General features: G+C 35.2%; 1 protein-coding gene across 1 annotated transcript in view; it reads right to left on the reverse strand.

Annotated features, from left to right (window-relative positions):
- LOC137657810 (streptococcal hemagglutinin-like) overlaps positions 1-6669 on the reverse strand; it is a 144622-nt gene extending 137953 nt beyond the window's left edge. The window contains exon 1 of the mRNA XM_068392337.1: positions 6496-6669. The gene's annotated coding sequence lies outside the window, so the exon portion shown is untranslated. The remainder of the gene's footprint in view (positions 1-6495) is intronic.
- Positions 6670-20000: the final 13331 nt, after the last annotated feature.

The following is a 20000-nucleotide window of genomic DNA, read 5'->3' on the forward strand; positions in this document are numbered from 1 at the left end:
GATAGGTAGTAGTTGGCCAGAACACCAGCCACCCGTTGAGATACTACCACTAGAGAGTTATGGGATCCTTTGACTGATCAGACAGTACATCATTGGATCCTTCTCTTTGGTTACGGTCACTTTCCCTTTGCCTACACGTAGGCTACACCGAATAGTCTGGCCTATTCCTTACAGATTCTCCTCTGTCCTCATATACTTGACAACACTGAGATTACCAAACAATTCTTCTTCACCTAAGGGGTTAACCACTGCACTGTAATTGTTCAGTGGCTACTTTCTTCTTGGTAAGGGTAGAAGAGACTCTTTAGCTATGGTAAGCAGCTCTTCTAGGAGAAGGACACCCCAAAATCAAACCCTTGGTCTCTAATCTGGGTAGTGCCATAGCCTTTGTACCATGGTCTTCCACTGGCTTGGGTTAGAGTTCTCTTGCTTGAGGGTACACTCGGGCACACTATTCTATCTACTTCTCTTCTTGATTTGTTAAAGTTTTTATAGTTTATATAGGAAATATTTATTTTAATGTTGTTACTGTTCCTAAAACGGTTTTATTTTTCCTTGATTCCTTTCCTCACTGGGCTATTTTCCCTGTTGGTGCCCCTTGCCTTATTGCATTCTGCTTTTCCAGCTATGGTTGTAGCTTAGCAAATAATAATAATAATAATAATAATAATAATAATGATAAATATGTATTATACAGTATTCCGACAATCTTCATTTATGTTGAGAAAAATAGTATAAAATTATGTATTCATATAACTATGAGCCAAATGAGCTCGTTTTAAGTCTTTATAAATGTATTCTTGGTTTATAATATTCATATGAATGTTATTGAAGTGCATAGTGCGCGTATACATATATAGTTATTTTTTATCACAGTTATCGATATTTTTTCGTACCCAGTATATCATTAATATTATTATTATTATTATTATTATTATTACAAGCTAAGCTATAACACTAGTTGGAGAGGAAAGATGCCATAAGCCCAAGGGCTCCAGCAAGGAAATATAGCCCAGTAAGGAAAGGAAACAAGGAAATAAATCAACTACAAGAGAACTAATAAAGAATAGAAATGAAATATTTCAAGAACAGTAACAACACTGCACGGTTCACAAAGCTCATTTAATCTTTCGTGCTCTGTCATGAAAGGTAAAGCGTTTTGTTTTCTTTAAATTTACTCCTAACTCCAATATAGACTTGCAGTGAGTGATACGCATCAGAAAATCATCCTCATCATCATCATCTCCTCCTACGCCTATTGACGCAAAATGCCTCGGTTAGATTTCGCCAGTCGTCTATATTTTGAGCTTTTAATTCAATGCTTCTCCATTCATCATCTCCTACTTCGTGCTTCATAGTCCTAAGCCATGTAGACTTGGGTCTTCCAACTCTTTTAGTGCATTGTGGAGCCCAGTTGAAAGTTTGGTGAACTGTACTCTCTTGGGGAGTGCGAAGAGCATGACCACACCATCTCCATCTACCACTCATCATGATCTCATCCACATATGGCACTTGGGTAATCTCTCTTATAGTTTCGTTTCTAATCTTGTCTTGCCATTTACCACTCAATATTCCTCTGAGGCCATTACTCTCAAATCTTCAAAATCTGTTGGATATTGTTTCATGGTCATACCACGTCTCATGTCCATACAGTAACACAGATCTCATTAAACTGATATATAGCCCGATTTTCATATGTAATTTCCAAATTTTTCTTAACCTAACCATGGTCTGATTCGTTTTAATTTTTCATTAAATTCAAATTTTAAAGATCCTGTATCAGAGATCATAGTTCCTAGATATTTAAATGATACCACCTCATTAATCCTTTCTTCTTCCAATGGTATTTCATCTTCCATTACATATTTCGTTTTCATCATCTCTATCTTTATTCTATTTATCTTGAGCCCAACCTCATGTGATATTTCATACATTCTGGTAAGCAAGCATTGCAAGTGCTTTGGTGTTCTGCAAATAAGGACAGCGTCATCAGCATACTCCTAGGTAAGCTAATTTTCTGTTACCAATGCAGTCCAATACTTCTCCACCATCCCCAAGTGTTCTATGCATTATAAAATCTATGAGGAGAAAAATCATTATAGATCACTTCACATTCACTTGAAGTACTCCACTATCCACTGTAAATTCAATTTATAAGACTCCGTAAACATTAACTTTGCATTTGTTATGCTCATGAATAGACTTAATCAAATTTGCATATTTAAAAGGAACTCCATAATAACACAGAACTCTCCATAAAATTGGCCAGCGCATATTATCAAGGGCTTCTTCACAGTCCACAAATGCCATCAAAAGTGGATTTCTATATTCTACACATTGCTGTTCAACAGGCCTTAAAACGAAAATTTGGTTAGTACAACTTCTACCTTTTCTAAATCCTACTTGTTCATCTCAGCTTTTCATCAATCTTCCTTTCCAGCCTCTTTAGAATGAGCATACTATATATTTTCATGACAATTGGCGTACGTGTGATGCCTCGGTAATTATTGCAATCAGTCAGGTCTCCCTTTTTTTCCCATTTTCACCAACACTCCTAGTTCCCATTCATCGGGTTTTGCCTCTTCACGCCAAATTCTACAAAATAATCCTATAAGTATTCTGGGAGTCATTTCATTTTCGGCCAATATCATCTCAGCTGTTATTCCAGGGGCTTTCCATCTCTCTAGTTTTTAATGATAGCTTTGACTTCAAACACACTGAATTCATTCATGGGCACATCAAGGAAAAATTTCAAAGGTAATTTTAGTTGCCTAAAACATATTCTAAAACAAAGTTTTTTCTTCACTATATTGTCGAAGATGAAATATACCGATAGAATTTTTAATAGGCGGAGTTTCACTAGTCCCCAAAGAACATGCCCTTAATTTTTTTCTTTATGATACTATCGTTAGAGAGTTATGGGGTCTTTTGACTGGCCAGACAGTACTACATTGGATCCTTCTCTCTGGTTACGGTTCATTTTTCTTTGCCTACACATACACCGAATAGTCTGGCCTATTCTTTACTTATTCTCCTCTGTCCTCATACATTTGACAACACTGAGATTACCAAACAATTCTTCTTCACCAAAGGGGTTACTGCACTGTAATTGTTCAGTGGCCACTTTCCTCTTGTAAAGGGTAGAAGAGACTCTTGCTACCGTCAGCAGTTCTTAGAGGAGATGGACACTCCAAAACTAAACCATAGCCTCTGTACCATGGTCGTCTGCTGTCTTAGGTTAGAGTTCTTTTGCTTGAGGGTACACTCGGCAACGCTGTGGTCTTGTTCCTCTTCCTCTTGTTTTGTTAAAGTTTTTATATTTGTATAGGAGATAGTTTTTTAATGTTGTTATTCTTCTTAAAAAAAAAAAAAAAAAACATTTTTCCGTGTTTCCTTGCCTCACTGGGCTATTTTCCCTGCTGGAGCCCCTGGGCTTATAGCATTCTGCTTTTCCAACTAGGGTTGTAGCTTAGCTAATAATAATAATAATAATAATAATAATAATAATAATAATAATAATAATAATAGTTGGTAACAAGAGAATGCAAAATACCAACAACTGATGTCTTTACTTCTTTTAGACAGTTAGTAACGACGATCAACTGGCAGATATATATTGCATTTACACATCTACTTTCTATTCATTCTATCCTTATTGATTTATTTTTACTTCTATTAAACCTTATTGAATTAAGAAGTGGGAGGAGCTGAACCAGAATTCTACTTATAACAAAGGCTCCTCCCTACTTTCCTTCCTCTCTACTTCTTCATTACTTCTTATATCGTTTACTTATTTCCTTTCCTCACTGGGCTATATTTCCTTGTTGGAGGCCTTGGGCTTATAGCAGCTTGTTTTTCCAACTAGGGTTATAGCTTATCTTGAAATAATAATAATAATAATAATAATAATGATAATAATAACAGGGTTCAAGGAGTAACACCAAACTCGAACCAATCTGGAACCTTTTACATGTTTATAAGTTTTGACAAAGGAACGCTCGCTGTAGGCCTACCACTGGTCATCGATCATTGAAAACGATGGGTCTGTTGTCTATCCACAATGGCAAGAGCCTCTCGGCATAAAGTACATTGACTTTCTGAAGACCAAAAGAGCAACACTCATATACTTGGTCATAACTTCAACAAGGAGATACATGATACAGACTCCCACATACATGCAGGAAAAACCCCTCAGTCATGTCCTTCCAGTTATGTCTATTTATGATCTATGGCTGTCTATGCCAGCAAATTTTCTTAATTCGTCAATCCATCATCTTCTCTTCCTTCCCCTGCTTCTATTGCAATCCATAGGGATCCATTCTGTTATTCTTAGAGGCCATCTATCATGTTCCATTCTCATTATATGTCCTACCCATGTCCATTTCTTTTTTCTTACTTGTTAGAATATCCCATACTTTAGTTTGCTCCCGTATATATGTTGCTCTTTTTCTGTCTCTTAGTGTTATTCCTATCATTATTCTTTCCATAGCTCTTGGAGTTGTAACTAGCTGATGTTCTAAGGTTTTATTAAGGCCCCAAGATTCTGATGTATAAGTTAATACTGGTAGGACCATCTATATATATATATATAAATTATATATATATATATATATATATATATATATATATATATATATATATATATATATACATATATATACATATACAGATATATATATACATATATATACATATATAGATATATATATACATATATATATATATATATATATATATATATATATATATATATATATATATATATATATATATACCAGACTAGTTTACAATTATTATTTATATGAGAGAGAGAGAGAGAGAGAGAGAGAGAGAGAGAGAGAGAGAGAGAGAGAGAGAGAGAGAGAGAGAGAGTGATGGGCCAAGAAATTCTTGAAATTAATATAACAGAATCAAAATCTGGAAACTTTTAAAAATATTTATAAAGAAATTTTAATAAGTATCTTTTTTATAGTATTCGTCTACGAATAGCACTCGCGATAGAAATAAATTTTTCGATTTGGTAAAGAGAATTTTTTTTTAATTTATATATTTGTGGATTATGTAGTAATACTTAATGTGGATCACTAAAATTAAAAATTTCCGTTTTGATATAAGTAGATGCTTCAAAATCATAGAGAGAGAGAGAGAGAGAGAGAGAGAGAGAGAGAGAGAGAGAGAGAGAGAGAGAGAGAGAGAGAGAGAGAGAGAGAGAGAGAGATTGGTTTAATTTACTGAGGTCTTCATAAAAATGTAATGGTCAATTTTGACAGAATACTTTCTACGTTTAAGCGTCGTGTTGATGTTGGTATCTCATACGGACCGTAATAACGAGAGAGAGAGAGAGAGAGAGAGAGAGAGAGAGAGAGAGAGAGAGAGAGAGAGAGAGAGAGAGAGAGAGCATTTACAAATGTAATGGTATATTTCTAACGAAATGCTGAAGCCTAGGATATGTAACAGACTTTGATGTTGCTAGCTAGAGAGAGAACTTTAAAAATGTGATGGTCTATTTCTAACGAAATGCTGAAGCCTAGGTCTAAGTAATAGACTGTGATGCTGCTAGTTCAATTGGTTTATTTGCAAGAGAGAGAGAGAGAGAGAGAGAGAGAGAGAGAGAGAGAGAGAGAGAGAGAGAGAGAGAGAGAGAGAAACTGTTTGTGTGTATGTGTGGGAGTTACCCATAAAAGTAAGTCATTGACGAATAAGACTCCGACACATGCTGATAAAATATAAATCGATACGGTGATACCACACCGCATTTAACCGTGATTGGCCGAGTCGCATCCGGCGCACACAATCGGGTTAACAAAATTGCAATATGATATTATGCTTTACCAAAATTAGAATATTACCAATAATAAAATCTTAGGAATAAGCTATTCTTAACTACAAAATTTGTATTATTATCTGGTATGGTTGCATTGTCAAATACATCACAAAAGCTAGGTGCAATCGTTTCGTGTCATTCAACGGTTGTAGGAAAATATTTTCAATAAAATGGGCTGTGCTTAGATACGTCTCGTCGCGAGTTTTCATTCCTTATTTAAACAATAATATTGCAATAATAGATTCTGCGTGAAATTGCAATTAAATACACAACGGTCGTTTGTCACATAAATAAGTGCACTGTGCGACTGGAGGTAAAATAACGTGGGTTACGTAGTAAGTGTGCCTGTTCGCTAAGATTCACATACCTTAACTCCACCAATGATTTCCGCAAAAACACTGCATTTTATTCACGTCTCCTTTCACAAATGAGAAAAAAATTCAAAAGATAATCCCTTCTAACCACGCCATGTAAACCGTATTCACAAACACACATTGTTTATTGTTTACATTGAAGACCACGACTCAGTTCATGCACATAGACTCAACAAGCAAGCGTAATCCTTTTTAAATAATTTCAAGCTATGTTTCAGCTATGACTAAGACACCGTATTGTTACAATATCAAAATTGAATATGACACAAAAAAAAGAACAAAATTTGATAAACACACCTAAACAATGATAAAGAAATGCACGGATAACACAAATGACCTCGTGAACGGGTAATTGAAAGATCTGCTTTCATGTTGTCCTTGGACAATTGGAGGAAAATTTCTTCCCATGAATCACAATCACAGCCAAAGACGAGAGGACAAAACACTCCCCAACAACCAAGTTCAACACTTGCCACTTCACGTGGGAGAAGCAAACCACGCGGGCTGACATTATGCTTCGGGCCTGCTCAAACCAATCACATTCTCCCAAGTCAGTGCTGGATGGAGTGACGTCATTGCCCCAACAAGAAGCGTCTCTCTCTCTCTCTCTCTCTCTCTCTCTCTCTCTCTCTCTCTCTCTCTCTCTCTAATTATATACTAGACTTCTAAACACTTGTTTCTTTGATAAACTCTCTCTCTCTCTCTCTCTCTCTCTCTCTCTCTCTCGGTAATGATATATTAGACTTCTAAACACTTCTTCCATTGATAAATTATCTCTCTCTCTCTCTCTCTCTCTCTCTCTCTCTCTCTCTCTCTCTCTCTCTCTCTCTCTCTTAATAATTACGTTATGACCTCTAAACTTTTCTCATGATGAAACCATCATACCACATCTCTCTCTCTCTCTCTCTCTCTCTCTCTCTCTCTCTCTCTCTCTCTCTCTCTCTCTCTCTCTCTTGTAACAATGATGCATACTATAGTCTTTGCCCCATAGTCTCCAAGGCTATTTATATCGCCACAAATCGTTTCTTATGGGGACGAATGAATCGACTCGCTTATGCACACTTGATCACTTAATGCCTTTTTTAAAATATAACATTTTATTTTTAGTGTGGGTTTGAGTTGTTTTATCTTAAATTGAATAGCTTCATTTAACCTAAAAAAAGTATTCAATTAACTTTAATAATTGAAAACGGTAACTATCCATACGCAGTAACGCAGATACTAATGTGCTATAGGCCTACTTCATACTTTCGATGTAGGCCTATGTCTAGTGTCCCGTCAGCAAAGTCAAAGCAAGCTGAGACTGGTCAGTAACTGGATGGAGTAAATCATCAGCACGTGGAAGCCCATTGGAAATCAGAGGAGAAATTTCTCATCAAAGGAAAGGTAATATTGGTTATGTGGTAGAAAAGGGACTTGCCAAAACTACTACTTAAAGCAATTTTATTGTAATACGAACAAAGCTCTGCAAAATTTGCTTTTTAAAATTAGGTGTATTAATATAATGTGGCTTTAAACGTTCGTTTTAAAAATGTCGTTACAGTTATTTTCGCTTTCTTGCCCCTGCCGTTAAAAAACGACATTCAAGCCAGAATAACAAGCATTTACTTGCTATACCATCACATGGTTCAATGGTAAGCAAGGTCATACTCTGCAAGTTTATCGTTTATATACAGTATTGTTTATTAAAAGCTGTTTTTTTTCTCATTTTTCTTAGTTATCTTAACATCTGCCTACATTTGACTGGCCCTAATGAAAAGTCCACACTCGCTTAGGCTGGCTCTTCCTGACACACTTGGCCGTATGAATTTCAGTCACCTCACGTAATCCAGAGTTCCTATGAGAGTTCAAGTAAGCAATCGCTCTTCCCTTACCCCTTTCACAACAAACGTGATGCTTAATGTTACAGCCATTCCTTCCACATGCTTGGCTGTTCGTACTACTAGGCATGCAGCTAATGCTAATAGTCAGGCCCTCTCCATCATGAGGCTCAATATTACTCAGTATTCTAGAAGTTTTATTCCAGCTGTATACAGGTTGTGGAATGAACTTCCCTAATCGGATAGTCGAATCGGTAGAACTTCAAAAGTTCAAACTTGCAGCAAATGTTTTTATGTTGAACAGGCTGACATAAGTATTTTTATAGTTTATATATGAAATATCTGTTTTGATGTTGTTACTGTTTTTTAAATATTTTATTAATTGATAATTATTTCTCATATAATTTATTTATTTCCTTATTTCCTTTCCTCACTGGGTCTTTTGTTTCCTTGTTGAAGCCCTTGGGCTTATAGCATCTTGCTTTTCCTACTAGGGCTATAGCTTAGCTCATAATAGTCATACCCTCTCCCAGAAAGGAAACTGGAACGAGGAAGTAAAGTTATCAATGTAATGCCAACATATTTAGATATGAGGAAATAAACTGTGAACTGATTCTAAGAAGAAAAGATCTGATTAGTTTAGTTTTTAGCAATACAACATAGGTACTCCCAGCTACATGATGAAATGGAATCAAGTAGAGAAGAAATGAACAGTAATTTAACAAAAAATTTACTAGAATCAGCACAAGCGATAGGTGGAAACGTTCCTTAACAAGATAAAGGGAAACTATAAATTACCAAAAATCTAATAAAGAAACTATCAGAAATGAGGGTAATATACAAGAGAGATTAAATAAAATTAGCACAACTATCCAAAATAATAAACAAACTAAAAACCCGAGTTGTTCGTAAAGGCAATCAGATAAAAATTGAGGAAACACTAAGTAAAGGAAGAAGCAACAAATTGATGGAAAGAAGACTTGGAACAGGGTGCCAACAGATATTTGCTTTAAAGGATGAAAATGGAAGTATTATCAACAAAAGAGGTGATGTCATAACAATTGCAAAGGATTTCCATACAATGATATACAATAGTGATATAAGTAATAACTTTGCCCATAGAAATGATGAAACACATGAGCTTGTACCAAAAGTAACAGTAGGAGAAATGAAGAGAGCATTAAAAGGTATGAGCAAAGGCAAAGCAGAAGAAGATGGCATAACAATTGATTTATCAATAGATGGAGGAGATTTCATAGTAGTAAAGTTTACACAAAATGTCTGCAAGAATGCTCTATACCTACATACTAGAAAAAAAAGACTTTATCATTATACTAATTTACAAAAAGGGGAACACAAAAGACCTGAAAAATTACCACCCAATACGTTTACTCTCCATGATATATAAAATATTTACAAGGATTATATTAGGCCGAATAGAAATACGAGAGCAGGCAAGCTTTAGAAGTGGGTATTGAACAACTGACCATATTCATATAATTAACCAGCTAATGGAAACACCAACAGACTATCACAACTCACTATGTATGGCATTTATAAACTATGAGGAAGCTTTTGATTCGGTCAAAACTTCAGCAGTAATGAAAGTCCTTTAAAGACAAGGAATAGATGACTCTTAAGTTAGGACACTTAAAGAGGTCTATGCAGGAAGGACAGCAATCCTAAAGCTACATAAAAATAGTGAGAAAATTCCGTTTGAGAAAGGAGTTGAACAGGGAGATCTCATCTCTCCAAAATTATTCATAGCATGCCTAGAAGAAGTTTTTAAAAATTTAGATTTGGAGAATGTAGAAATCAACATTAATGGGGAATACCTTAACACCTTAAAATTTTAAGATGAGATAGTTGTGTTTAATGAATCATGAGAGGAATTATAAAAGATGATAGAATATTTGAACAGGAAAAGCAGAAATGTAGGACTGAAAAGGAATATGAGCAAAACTAAGATAATGTTCAATGAAAATGCAGCGACAAGAAGTAAGGTTTATGGACGAACACCTAGAGATTGTTAAAGAATATAATATACTTACTTATGACAGACAGTAGGTATTTCCCCTGGACATGACACCAAAATTTAAAGAAGGATAAGCATGAGATTGGAGAGCTTTTGGTAAACAAAATGAGATTATGAAAATTAAAATGCCACTTTCTCTAATAACTAAAGTATTTAATCAAATGATCCTACTGGTGTTAACTGATGTATCAGAAACCTGGGGCCTTACTAAAGCCTTAAAACATAAGCTAGTTACACCTTAAAGAGCTATGGAAAGAATAATGACGGGAATAAGACTAAAAGACAGAAGAAAAAGAGCAACATGGATACGAGAACAAAGTAAAGTAGAGGATATGCTAATATTTAAGAAAAAAAAATGTACATGGACAGAACATATAATTAGAATAACCGATAATAGATGGACATAAGAATAAGATAATGTGTCCCTAGATATTGCAAAAGAAGCAGGGGAAGGCAGAGAAGACGAGGGATTGACGAACTAAGAAAATTTGACTTGTATAGACTGGCATATATTGACCAATGCCAAAGACGAAAGGGGTCTAAATGACCACTTTGGCCTACAAAATACTTAACATACTCTGATATACTAGCACTCGAGAATAGTCTTCAACGTCTTGCTGAAGAAAGTGAATAAATCAATGCAATAAAAAACTTCTCTTTTCGTTCTTCAAAATAAATAATTAAAAACACCACTGCCACTACTACAGTTAGCCAAATTTTCCTATATTTATTTTACTAACTCTCTTTGAGTTTTAGCCGTTATTTTGATTTTTGTTCATCTTTCGATTTCCATTTGTTCTAACTTAAAGTCGCAAGCGAGATATGATGGATGAAGCAAAGTACCGAAGGGTATGTCTCACAAATGCATAAAACAATTTTGATCACATGTTTACAATCTCAAAAACTTTGTTTTACAGGCAATTTGGCGACAGTTCCCCTTTTGCCAAACACAAAGTTATTCAAATTCAATAGACGTCTGGTTTTGGGTTAATGCACATGAGATCTGGCGCCAGGACAAAACGCCTTATTGGATTATTATTATTATTATTATTTATTTATACTGCAAAGAAATATAAGTAAAATCCTATCGATACCTGAAACGGAGTAAATGTCCTTGAAGTTATTGCTGAGAAATTTCATATCATTATTGTCAGTATTATTGGTCGTTCTACGACTCTGAAAAAATAAGCATAATGCTTTGCAACCCAAAATCACGTTGGGAAAAACAAGTTCAAAGGTCGAATAAAATATGTAAGAGAAATGATTGGGTAAAAAAAAAAAAAAAAAAAAAAAAAAAATTATAGAGTATAAGTTTTCAACTTCCAAAATATATAAATGATAAAATCCTAGATTATTTAAGAATTCTCAGGCTTATATAGTTATCTTTAAAAGCTATGATATACATCTTGATGTTCTTTTAATTTTCTTTCCCACCGTCATCCCTGCATTAAGATGTCGGTTGCCCTATGCGCATCCTTTTCCACTAAATCTCTTCTTTTCATATCATTCTTCGCCTTATCTCGGTACCCATTGAGGTACTACCGCTAGAGTTACTGGGTCCTTTGACTGGCCAGATAGTACTGTATTGGAGTCCTCTCTCTGGTTACGGCTCATTTTTACTTTGGCTACCCACACATACACCGAATAGTCTGGCCTATTCTTTCCACGTTCTCCTATACCGTCATACACCTGACAACACTGAGATTACTAAACAGTTTTCTTCGCTCAAGGGGTTATCTTCTGCACTGTAATTGTTCAGTGGCTACTTTCCTCTTCGTAAGGGTAGAATACACTCTATAGCTATGGGAAGTAGCTACAATGCAGTAGCTAACCCTTTTGAGTGAAGAATATTTTTCTTCGGTTATATCACTGTTGTCAGGTGTGTGAGGAAAGAGGAAAATGTGTTAAGAGTGCCAAGCCAGACTATTCGGTGCATTTGTAGGCAAAGGAAAAATGAACCGCATCAGAGAGGTGTCCAATGTCATAATGTCCGGGCAGCCAAAGGATCCAATAACTCTCTAGCAGTAGTACCTCAAAAAGAGTCGACGCTGGCTGGAGCAGTCTAATTAAAATTAATATATTTCAGCTCATAGCTCCTGCGTATACCTGCCGAGAAAATAAAAACCTGTGCTTAAACTAAATGTAATATGGTGAGCCTTAACCTCAGGTGTGCTATTCAGTTTTACATGCTAATGAACATCTTTCCTCATGATTTATTACTCTGATCTTCAATACACAGACTTCATTTGAGGTCACCAGAAAATGAACGGAAAAAGTCTCCCATTGAAATGCAAATTTTCCCATAATCACGCGACAATTTGGTGGATGCGTTATACCAAAACTCTTACCAGAGTACCAAGTAGACGTTGATAGAGTATGATTTTGCTGACCAAGACTATTCGCAGTTTATACGTCTTAAAAACGGCATTAACAACCAGTATAAAATCATATCCGTTTTACATTAAATGTTTTATTTTCCCTGATCAGAATCAGCTCCTCTTTCATATAATTATTGACAGAATTTGTTAAAATCAGCTTGAGCTTCAACTGTCCTCTGAATTTTCAACTAAATTGTCTTCTTTTCTGGATATTGTTTGAAACATTTGTTTCCCATTGTATTTATTTAGTTTAGGTGATGAAAATTCATTAAAAAAAAAAACACTGTTGTCTTTTCTACGACAAGAAGAAGATAACGTTTTTTTATAATAACTAGCATAATATAAAATGCGACAATTGCCCATGAAATCATGCGTGGGTCCATCTTGACTATAATAGAACTCTTCAGTAGGCTACGGTTAGGTTAGGCTTAGGCTGTACTGAATATCCAAACCGAGGTACCCAGTCCAGCAGGCTTAGGGCATTTCCAAGTCACATTAATGGCTACATCCGTAAACAAAAAACATTCTTATTTCTCTGATGAATAAAGACGGTCATTTATTATTATTATTATTATTATTATTATTATTATTATTATTATTAGTTAAGCTACAACCATAGTTGGAAAAGCAGCATGCTATAAGCCCAAGAGATCCAACAAGGAAAAATAGCCCAGTGAGGAAAGGAAATAAGGAAATAAATAAACTATATGAGAGGTAATGAACAATTAAAATAAAATATTTTAATACAATAATATTTAAATAGATCTTTCATATGTAAACTATAAAAGGAGACTTATTTCAGCCCGTTTAACATAAAAACATGATTGGTTTAGCCTCAGCGCAAAAAAAAAAAAAAAAAAAAAAAATGGAAGTTTTTGTTAAGCTAAGATTTTAAGATGTACCCGGGAAGAGGCTATATAATTATTAAAGGAAGGGAGTGTAGCTTTAATTATGTTTAATTATCTAAGGAGAACTCTTACTTTTGTTTACCTGGGAATAGATTACACACCATCGTTCATCGCAGAAGAGATTCTACCTTATAATTATTACTATTACTTGCTAAGCTACAACCCTAGTTGGAAACGCAGGATGCTATAAGCCCAAGGGCTCCAATAATACTGCTATAGTCATGAATTGTATTAATTATCAAACGAATTATTCTTTGTAAAAAGCATTGTACTTTATTTAGTAAGTTTCTTTTATCGCATTTGAAAATGAAAAATTGATTATCACGATACAGATGGCTATAGGCCTACTCCAATTATTGACTTCCAATAACATGGCAGGTTGAATTGATACTAAGAAGTTAAATTCTATCTCCTTAATTAAGATTTGACTTCTCTTTCTATAAATATACAGTATAGGCCTATATATATATATATATATATATATATATATATATATATATATATATATATATATTTATACACATATACATATACATACTGTATATGATAATAATAATAATAATAATTATAATAATAATAAATGGAGTTATAAAACAAAAACAGCAATTGAAATCTCATTAATTTTCTGACGCCTTAAGCAAAATTTTTCCTAAGAATGTTATCTCGAGATGCACAGTATGATGTTTATTTCTTCACATAAATGCTAACCGAAGTGCATACATATCATAGGCCTACATTAGTCTCGGGACACGACCAGCAACCTTACAGCGATATTAAACTATTTTGGAGAGATAGAATTAATAAGAAAAATCCATCAAAATGTTCTACCTAACACAAGCGTTTCCCAAAGTTCATTTGTTTTAACATTACGCACAGCAGACGGTAACTACGTTCTCGTGAAGATATCAATGTAGTAGCTCTATAAAATGCCTAATATTGAGTAATGAAATTCAATGTGATTTCTAAATATCCGAGCGGGGTTTGGCCTTGGGAACAGGACGCAAAAAAAAAAAAAAAAAAAAAAATAGAAAAAAAAAAATAAGGAAAACACTGGGCTGGAAATCTCCTAAATTCCAGCATGGCAACGTCTTGGGCAATTGGTATTCGCGACACAGCAACAGTGGTTCTAAATACCTCCTTCGCATCCACTGCACACTTGAAGAGTTCTCGAATCATGTGTTAGGCTTCTACCATTAAAAGGAGAATCTCATGTTGATGTGATATTTATCATTGAAGATGCTAAAAGAGCCGGGTTTACATATAATTTTTTTTTTCTATTGTTAATACTCAACAAGCAATTGAATATGATTTTGTGCATAAATGCAATGTAGGCCTACAGTACCAAGTCTCGTATCTCCTTGAAATATTATTCTGTTGAAAAATGAAGGATGCCTTATCTATACTTAGGCAGAGAGAGAGAGAGAGAGAGAGAGAGAGAGAGAGAGAGAAATTGGGAAACATTCTGCAAGCGATAGGATAACCTTGAACTCTGTTGAACCCACTTTTTTTTTTATAACTAGTCTGAATTTCAGGTAACTTGTTTAACTTATCTAAGCAAAAATATGTCTAATAAGAACAAGTTCTCTTCCCATCGGATTTTGAAGTCTATATTAGATAACAAAGAAAATACGCAAATGAATACATATTCAAATTTGCAAATAAACAAACAATGCCATATACGACATCTCAGAATATAAAGATCCTTCCGTCTTATTCACTGTCTCAAATGAACTGCCATCCAAAAGGCAAACAACTCGTTACCAGGTGTATGACGAATGAAAAATTTCGTTTATTTTCTTTGTTTTGTTGAGAAATGGTAAAAGCGTAATATTTTCATCTTTTTTTATATTAAGAATAAAAAACTCTCTTGTGTAACAGTGGCATGCCATATTAAATCTTTATTCAAGTATTGTATGACATTCGAGATTGAATGCACTCGTTGGGTTGAGCCAAAGGTTGAGCTTGAGGCTATAGCATTAAAAGCAGACTCGAATGCCTTATAGCTATAGTCGGCGGTGAAAGGAGATGGCTGCATTTACATATTGGGATTGCTGTAGGTATGCCCGTTTCCGAAAAAAAAAAAAAAAAAGATTGGGGGATGTGCGTTAAGCCTCATTGACAGGGAAAAATGGCGGGGAGTTGGGAACCACCTCTGAAGAAGCAGCATACGTGGTCGTGGGTGAACTGTGGCAAGTTTCCAGGGATATGGTGAGTAAACATTGCCTCGTTCAACTTGCATTCTGTACAGTATTTGTCTATCATGTTTTTTTTGTCTTTGTGATGTGTATATGCAGTTCTTTGAAATTTAAGGATCGTTTGTATGAACATAATATCGTATTTGATTTGATTAACTTCTATAGTTGTAGTATGGGTTGTATTCGAATTATTCGCTGCCTTTATCGTTACAGCTACGCTCATTTATAATAGAAAATATATGAGAATACCAAATGAAACGAAGCTTAAATATAGTGCTTTTAAAAACTTCATTACTAGAATAATATGGGTGTTCTTATTTAAACTGGTGATATCAGTTATGCAATTGATGACAATGACGTAATGCTTATATAAACGCTAGAATCTAGAAATATGGCGAACCAGCTCGATTACTCCCACTTAGGAGCTGCCATTAGTGCAAGGGCCCGTGTTTTGCTATAGTATATGCAGGGCTTGTTTATTTAGGTACCCTAGGCAGGGCAATCTAATACCTACCTACATAGTTCTATATGTGCAGGAGCTAAACGCTTCAAACTTGATTACCGGTTCATGAAACTTATTGCAAGGAACTGCCAGTCAAATGCACGCTATTATTTGATTGATTGGTCAAATAACGTTCCGTTCTGGGTTCGCTTGTAGTACAGTACGTTAGTAAAATTATCTGCATTTTTTCCCTAAATTGGAGCTCTGACAGAATTAAACAAATATCTTCGTATTAAGTTTATCGTGAAGATTTATGTCTTCTATTATTGAACTCATTAGGCACTTATCAGCCAGCCTTATTAGAACCTTATTAGTTAGTCTAAGAATACTATCAATCAGTCTCACTATGTCCATTATCAGTCAGTTTTAAACCGCTATCAGTCAGTCTTGTACCAATGTCAATCAGTTTACTGAAGCTGTTGTCGGTTAATCTTGGGAATTCAACACAGTCAGTCCAATCAGATCATTTTCAATATTGAACGATCTTCAACACTTGCCTGATCGCACAAGTATACTCCGTACAATTACACCACCATCAACTGTCATATCTGGTAATCATCAGTAAGTTTTGCATATTTCATGACTATGTTCATTTTGTCATTTGATTGATCATTTGAAAATATTTTGTCAATGCCAGACATACTCAGCCATATTATCTAGATATTGTTGTGAACCGTAACTGTCGTCTTACCCTAAGAGAATAAAGGATTCTAAATACTATTATAATAATAATTTTTACGATTGTTACTTCAATTTTAAGTCGCCAGTTATCTCTATTTAGAGCTTTTAATTCAATACTTCTCCACTCATCATCTCTGACTTCACGCTTCATAGTCCTCAGCCATGTAGGCCTGGGTCTTTCAGTTTTTCTAGTGCCTTGTGGAGCCCAGCTAGGCTAAACGTTTGACTTAAATATTACAATTACAAAAAATATTAGAATTAGGTAAAAAATATAAACAACGATATCTTGGTAGAAATTTTCGTTAGAATTTACAGTTCTAATGATAACGGAAAGAACAAAGCAGTGAAATAATTACAATACGTTGTTAAGATAATAAGAGAGATATGACTCAAGTGAGTAGTAGTTGCACTCTAAACGTATGAGTACATGAAGAGCCATATGTTGGAAAAAAAAAATAATGCGTAGTAGATTTTAACTGAACGGGTAAACGAAACCGAGTCATACTAAACAGGATATGCTTATTTTTGCACGTGACTTTCATTGGCTGTACTTGAAAAGGCTGGTGTAACAGCAATAGTGAAGGACATTGTGACAAAAAGAATGCCAGTAACAAAGAGGAGAGAAAAAAAAACAGTTCTGCACGCAAAATGTAATATATAAGACAACAATAATTTGGTTTCATTTTGCACCCTTTCCCTCAACTCTCATATTGCAATATTTCCCCGCTGGATGACATTGAATTTCAAGCCTGAAATCAGAGCGCTATATGGATTTAGTTTGCTTACAGGTGTGTGTGTACCTCGTGATTATAAAGTGATCCGGGAAATATATCTAACTTTAGGCAATTAAATCAATTTCTATAAGCCGTGAGTCTTGCAACTAATGCTTTTCCTACTAAGGTTCAGAATAACTGAGAATCTGGGGGACCGATCTATTTCACGCTTGTTGGTTGTTAAATATATCGTTCTGCATTCACGGCCTTTCGTGGTAAATGTAAAATGGACGAATTCCCTTTAGGAAAATATTTCAAGATTTGGTTTTCTGCCCTATTTCTATTTTTAATAATTTTCGTCATGTGTACAATCATTCTAGACGTAGGTTTCTAGTAACACAATTTCTTACACATTATGCTTATATATAACCACATAACTAAAGTTAAGTTTAAGCTTGTTTTTATCTAAAAAATATATAAATTATGAAATTAATCTTTTAATCTTTCAACTCCAAATAATTTCTTTAACCAAACGCTGTGGAACTGTCTACTGCTTACTTTTATTTTAAATTTTAGTATATCAGAATGAGGATTATGAATGAGAAACTGCCCTTAGGGCTTAGGCCATCATATAACAGTGCCTTATGTAGTAGCTAATAGCCAAACCCAATTGATAAAATAATCCCTGCTTTGTAAGGCACAGTAAGGGTGACTTCATAAGAGGAAACATTGTTTCGCCTACTGGTGTCTCTAAGCAAGAGGCGCTGTGCCTTCCACCCACTTCACAGGACCAAAGAATGCCAGCAAGCACTTTGCTTGTTTTAGTAGTCTCACTATCACTAGGGTCTTACAGACAACACTTGCTTTCCGTATCCACACGTAAGCAGTCCTTTAAAGAATCATACGACGTAGTTCGTAATAATTTTCAAAACGACGCCATCCTGTAGGCTTAAAACTTTCTTCTTCTATGTGAGAGTTGAAGCCCATTAGCCTATATGATATTGAGACTTCCTATTTGAAAGCTCTCTTGAGTTCTCTTGCCTTTAAGACTTAAACTACTGTACGTGACCGGTCACGGTTAAATATTTACTTAGTTTTGCACACACACGCACCCCCTCTCACCAGGGAATGCCTACTTTCTCCCCACCCAAGGGACGGGGAGAGAAGAGCAGCTAATCTTCAGGTAATGCTGCTGAGCTTCACCGGAAAGGTATATCATCATCATCATCATCTCCTACGCCTATTGGCGCAAAGGTCCTCGGTTAGATTTTGCCAGACGACTCTATCTTGAGCTATTTATTCAATATTTCTCCATTCATCATCTACTACTTCACGCTTCATAGTGCTCAGCCATGTAGGCTTGGGTCCTCCAACTCTTCTAGTGAATTGTGGAGCCCAGCTGAACGTTTGGTGAACTAATCTCTATTCGGGAGTGCGAAGAGCATGCCCAAACCATCTCCATCTACCCCTCATCATGATCTTAACCACATATGGCACTCGAGTAATCTCTTATAATTTAATTTCTAATCCTGTCCTGCCATTTAACTCCCAATATCCTTATGGGGGCTTTGTTCTCAAATCAACTAAATCGGTTGGATATTGTTTCATTGTCATACCATGACTCATGTCCATATAGTAACACCGATCTCACTGAACTGACATATAGTCTGACTGTTGCATGTAATTTCAAGCGATTCGATTTCCAAATTTTACTTAACCAAGCCATTGTCTGATTTGCTTTTTTTTTTCAATCTCACTAAACTAATTCTAAAGACCCTGTATTGGGGATCATAGTTCCCAAATACTTAAATGGTTGTACCTTATTAATCCTTTCTCCTTCCAGCGATATTCCATCTTCCATTGCATACTCCGTTCTTATCATCTCTGTCTTCCTTCTATTTATCTTGAGCCCAACCTCGTGTGATATTTCATGCATTCTGGTAAGCTTGCATTGCAAATCCTGTAGTGTTCTGCTAACAAGGACAACAGCATCAGCATATTCCAGGTCTGATAATTTCCTATTACTAATCCAGTCCAATCCGTCTCCACCTCCTTCGACTGTTCTACGCTTTACAAAATCCATGAGGAGGATAAGCAATATAGGTGACAACACGTTCCCTTGGAATACTCCACTGTTCACTGGAAATTCGTTTGATAAGACTTTATTAATATTAACTTTGCACTTGTTATGTTCATGAACAGACTAAATCAAATTCACATATTAAAGAACAACTTCATAATAATGAAGGACTCTCCACAACTGGCCGTTGCACACTATCAAAGGCTTTTTCATAGTCCACAAACGCCATCAAAAGGGGATTTCTATACTCTACGCATTGGTGTACAACATGTCTCAAAATGAAAATTTAGTCAGTGCAACTTCTACCTTTTCGAAATTTTGCTTGTTCATCTCTCAGCTTTTCATCAATCTCTCTTCAGTCTCTTTAGTATAAGTATACTATATATTTTCATAACAACTGACGTAAATGTTATGTCCCTGTAATTATTGCAATCAGTCAGGTCTCATTTTTTTTTTTTTTTTTTTTTTTGCCATTTTCACCAACACTCCT

Source organism: Palaemon carinicauda, chromosome 18 (genome assembly GCF_036898095.1).
Source record: "Palaemon carinicauda isolate YSFRI2023 chromosome 18, ASM3689809v2, whole genome shotgun sequence".
In the NCBI taxonomy this organism is placed as follows: domain Eukaryota; kingdom Metazoa; phylum Arthropoda; class Malacostraca; order Decapoda; family Palaemonidae; genus Palaemon; species Palaemon carinicauda.